Raw genomic sequence first — 6,000 nt, forward strand, 5'->3', positions numbered from 1 at the left:
CTCTCTGATTGCCAGAATATATTTGTTTTAGTCTTAACCCTCAAAGTAATTGAAGTGTCCTTGTTGGCTTACTTGCAATCCCAACCGTAGGTACATATTCAATATTTAGTTAAAGAGTGACAAAATGTCATATGTTTCTTACTCTTCCACGTCACAAGATTTTTCCCATGAGAAGATAATATCATGTGGCAGACCTCTGTTAACTTTTGTTATCTATACAACCTGTACAATACCATCAGATTACAAACTCACACACACACACAAAAACACACACACACAACATGCATATATCAAAAGAATTTCCAAATGGAGACAAATTCTGCTCCCTTGGACCCTTTACGTATCTAATATTTTTGGCAAAATGTTTTATAACCTGGCTCAGGCCATAGATTCGGCCCTAGCCTGAGCCAAGTTACCTGGCCGAGTCTGTAATTTGCTACATGATAACGAGTAGTGGTTTCCTGCATTACATTAAATTCTACTTATAATTCAAACTGCATAGGCTATGCCTGGTTAAATATGCCATGCTCAAGTTACAATTGTAAAATTCAGCAAGTTGACTCACCTGAGTCAAGTTACCTGAAACCTGAATCGCGTCTATAGTCTCAGTGAGAATCGGTCAACTCAACTTGGATGGACAATGGGGAGTCCTGCTGCCAGTCTAACGTTTAAATTATGGGACAAATAATATGCTTGTGAACAAGTGGTAGATTTCATTACTATGGCAGAAACTCAAAATAGTGTTTTCGTTCGGTATTGCATGCTATGATTTTCTTGATTTCCATGTCATTTATGTTTCTTCCATTTCTTAACATATAACTCAAGGTTTTCGGTAAGACTTGGAATTGATTCCATTGGCTTTTAATGCCCTCAATTGTTAATTGTGAAGGGTGCTACAATAGCTATGAAACAATGATTTTTATGAAGAATAATCCCATCTATAGTGATTCAATGCTTGTATCAAAAAGTTGGTATCCAATTTTTCTTAATAATCACCTGTCACTGATCCTGACCTACAACTGCGTGCATCAAGTAGGCAATGGAAGGCTATCTTTTCCTGTATTGTCCCTCAATCTGTCATAGTACTTGGGCACAAACATAAAACATTGCTTTAGATTTTTAATGTCAAGCTCTAATTGGCATCACTTTTATAAGAATACAGTTGACGTAAATAAACCCAATACATAGCTAAGGAGCGAAAATCTATTTTTTCAAGGCATGGGAAATCCACACCCTGTAAATTATATCAGTATGTGTCTAGGAGAGAAAAAACAGGGCTCAAGTTCAAGAAACAACTATTCCATCCACGTTGCTTTTCTATAACAATAAAACTGTTGGAAGTATTGTGGGTTAGTTTAGCTTCTTTATGAAGAAATAATGTCCACAGCAGAAAACACTTTTGTGTATGTTGGCTGGTCTTGCTAAGAATAAGGTGCTCTAGTTCATCTAATGTAGGGGTGGCAATGGACCTGAACCCGACCTAGGACCCAATGGGTAGACACAATCTGGGTCCGCGTATGGGTCCAAAAATTGGATCCAGCGGGTCGAGTCCGGGTCCATTTCTTGGCCCCAAACACTATTCGGGTCCTGTCCAAGTCAAGGTCCCATAATATTTTTTGGGTCCCAATTTATTAAATATATTTAAATATAGTTAAAATACACAGATATTTTAACTTTCGGATCCAATTGGGTTGAAGTCTGGGTCTGGTGAATTCGGGTCCGGTTGGGTCTGGACTGGGATCCCATAATATTTTTTTGGGATCTGGCCCGGACTCGACCCATTGCCACCCTTGATCTAATGCTATAAGCTAGGATTCTTTTCCTTTCTTACCCAATGTTTAATAATAGATTTTGTTTCTAAAATTTGTGCAAAGTGTGTCTACTTGTGTGTGTGTATAAGAGAGTATAGACAAAAACAATTGGAGATTGATAGCAGTGTGGCTTCTGGGTACATTTACCCAAGTGCAGTCAGTTTCTGTCCATTTATTGTTATAATAAAGAGTGAAGCTTCCCCTAATTCTTAACAAGCAGAATAAAACATTCATCAACAAGAGAAAAAGAATATCAAAAGTAAAGTATGTGGTCCACTTACTTCTCTCATGAGAAGGACATAATTGCCATCAAATAATGACTTAAATTGTACAACTCTACATATGTTTATGCATATGTTATGAATGCCTAGCATGGCATGCTATGGTGGTTGGTGGCTTATTGTTTATTCAGGACATCGCATGATGACATTACTCTTTAACAGCAATTGGAAACTCGGCCAAGTTACTCGGACTCCACTCCTTGCCGAGTGGATTACTTGGGTGCAACTCAGGTCACTTAAGAAATGAAAAGTTGTAAAAATTATATAAAAATGTGGGACCGATGTCAAAAAATTATATATTCAATTTAAACTTTTTTTTTACGACGATTTGTAAGTTTCTCTTTTCATAAGCCCTGCTTTAATATTTTCCTCTTCTTTGATATTGTTATGAAATGTCTCCAACCATAGATCAATTTTTCTAAATCCATATTTTATATATAATTTTTTAGATTTTTTGGAATTTTTATGCTTCTTTTGGTTTTGTTTCAATTTTACAATTTTTAGTTTATTTTCAAACAATTTTTCTTATTTTTTAAGGCCATTTGGGCCCTATAGACTACTCAGCAAAGTCCACTCAGATTCGGCTAAGTTACTCGCCTCGGGCCAGGGCCGATTCCAAGACCTGAGGCAAGGGAAAAAACTTTGCTACATAATAATGTAAGAAATTTAGTTTGTAGGCCCAAATAAAAATCCTAACAAAATGTCTTAGAGCTTTCAGTGAGGTGTGATCATTAGAAATTTGCGACAAATAGGGGCATAATGAAATCATAGCTTGGCTAAATTTAGAACATTGCAATCAGTCCTTCCTATTACCCATTATTTAATGAAAAACAGTAAGATGGCCAGTAAAACTTCATGGTTGGAAGATGATATTGAAGTTATTTATTGGATACACATGAGATACGCTGATAAAACTATGGGGCCATGCATTTTGTACAATTCATAGCTCCGATTATGATGGGATTTTTATTATACTGCAAAAGTGTGCCTGGAAATTAAGGAGTTCAATGATTAAGGACTTCTAAGAATCTAAAGGATTCTCATGTGTTTAAAATACAACCATTTTATACCATAAGGCCATGGCTCTGAACTAAAACTGGATTGGAACTTTATATGTTTATTCTTTTTTTTGCTCGTGTATTCTGGCACTGTTGTCTAAATTTATAAGTAACAACTTTGAGAAGTAATCAGATTTATTTTTCTTTGGGTGGTTCAGCTGTTCATTTGGCTACTAAATGCATTCTACTCCAGAAAATGTTGTTTTCCCTTCTAAATCAAAAGGAATTGTATACAATGAGACTGTCACCCTTCGTACACAAAGATCACAAACACCCCTAGTTGTTAGTTCTAAAATGGGGCGTGTCAGTTATCTTACAAACACTGAATTCAGCATCTTACAGCTAAGGTTATTTGTGACCATTATGTGTGAAAGGTAAAGGTTCTCATTGTGTACTTTCCCAAAGTGACATAGGACTTGCACTTCTCGGACTATAGGCAAGTTATTTAGTACCCATCTCATTGCATTCCATTCCTATGTCCATTTTCAAATACAACAGACCAGTGATGAGAACATGAAGCCCATCAATCAAATAATGCACAGATCATATATCTTAGGAAGAAAAACAAAAAAGGATAACATGTTTCACGATTTTTGTCAATTTAGGACAGATCTCATATGTCTGAAGCAAAACTCTAAGATGAAGACACATAAATCACTATCACTAACAAAATAAAATGGTCAAAATGAGAACCAAAATTCTACTAATCTCAATCATAAACTTGTCCAACTTTTCATGTTCAACATTTCAATCATGCTTTAGATTATATACACTAATAATTCCATAAACTGCTTATTCGGGAAAAAATAAGGAAAACAAAACAGATAAGAAGTGTTAAGCCCTGGTCCGGGCCAATATATGCATCCTGTAGGGCTGGATCAGGGCAGGGCCTGTCAGTTGAAGACTTTTTTTGCCGTCCTCATGAAAGTGATTGAATGTGAATATTTTTATGTTATTTGTTCATTGCTTCATTCCAGCTTTGCTTCCATATTTTATGAGAATAAAACTGAATTTCTTCACATGTTTTGCTCATTAATTTTAATACAAGAGTTGTGAAATTGTGAAGTTCTCACAATTTTTCAGCCTATTCTCCTACTAAACATCATTTATAAGACCTTAGAAGTTGCAAAAATGTTCAAATAACCAAATAAATACATCTTTTATATTCAAGTGTTGCTTGCTATTGCAAATTTGCAACCATCTCTCTCTCTCTCTCTCTCTCTCTCTCTCTCTCTCTCTCTCTCTCTCTCTCTCTCTCTCTCTCTCTCTCTCTGCTTTTGTGTGTGTGTGTATCTGTGTTTTTAAATATATCAAAATTTTAAGTGTACATCTATACTCTTCATATAAAGAATTAGTAAAAATAGACTTTGAAAATTTAGAACCAAGTGAAAGGCATTGAGAATTTGTTTACACCTTCCTTGGCTAAAACTTCAGCTTCATGGTTTGTCTCTCCGATCTAATGACTGATTTGGGCTTGTAAGTTCGAAAAGAGAACTTGTATTCCATCGAAGGCTTCCTTTAAGTACCATGGATGAAGGACTTTTCAATTCACCAAGAATTAGTAAAAATATGACTTTGAAATTTAGAACAAAGTGAAAGGCATTGAGAATTTGTTTACACCTTCCTTGGCTAAAACATCAACTTCTTGGTTTGTCTCTCTGACCTAATGAATGATTTGGGCTTGTAAGTTCGAAAAGAGAACTTGTATTCCATCGAAGGCTTCCTTCAAGTACCATGGATGAATGCCTTTTCAATTCACCCATCTAACTGTGGTGCTGGAATCACATTTAATTATTAGTGGTTGTTGGATTTCTCCGATTAAATGTAAATCTTAGAGTCAAAGATCGAACTTCTAAATCCCAGGCCTCCTTCACATGTAGAAGCAAAACTCTGTCTCATTTTATGAAGTGATGTCCTTGTTTCTCCTAGGCAAAAAGGAAAAAGAAGAAATCATAAAATGCTGATCTAGGAATATTTCTCACTGGTAATGGCATTCCTTGGCATTTACACAATAGAGTATTTCTCTAACACCTTATTAAATTAGCTAAGGTTATTGCCCCAAAATTTTGATAGGCTACCCCATAGTTTCAGTTTTGTTCATGTTTACTATTTGGCTTGATATCGCTTCAAACTTCAAAGCATCTCAGGAAGGTCATAGACTCTTTTGTTTTTGTCATTTTCATTTCTTTTCAGTTGCTTGTAGAAGTTCTGGTGTTAGAAATGGTGGTTTTGTGATTAGTTTTGGTTTTCTTTCTATTTGTCTTCATTTTTCAAAAAAATTGATTTGGGTTGAAGTTTCGAGCATGTTGGTTAGCTGGAATGATGGTTTTGTGCAGCATGTAGTTCATTAGCTGGAATGATGGTTTTGTGCAGCATGTAATTCACTTGTTGGTCATTTGGGTCACGAAAGAATCAACGTATCGTTTGCATATTGCAGATGTGATAATCTCGGCCACCTCAATGCAGCTTTAAATCGCAGTAACAACACCTTATCATTGACCACATTTAGCACATTAGTGAAAGACTCTGCGACAATGACAAATAGAAAGGGTGATAATGGATTGCTTTGCTTAGTGCCTTCTTTTGGCACCAAAACAACCCTTTTACTGTACCATTGAGCAATATTAAAAAGTCTGTGTGGTTTTCAAACACTCCTCTATCCAAGCTATTCATTTGTCGCTGAACCCCATTAGCTCCATAATATTAACAAGCTACTCCGGACCTACTCTATCATAGGCTTTCTTTAGGTCTAGCTTATAGATGATACTATGGAGATTGTTTTCAACTCTCGAGTTCCCATTCATGTGCCACTTAAATGCTATCTAGAATCTAACCGTTTCTATTAAAAGC

Source organism: Amborella trichopoda, chromosome 4 (genome assembly GCF_054954075.1).
Source record: "Amborella trichopoda isolate Santa Cruz 75 chromosome 4, AtrichopodaSantaCruz75HAP2 v2.0, whole genome shotgun sequence".
NCBI lineage: Eukaryota > Viridiplantae > Streptophyta > Magnoliopsida > Amborellales > Amborellaceae > Amborella > Amborella trichopoda.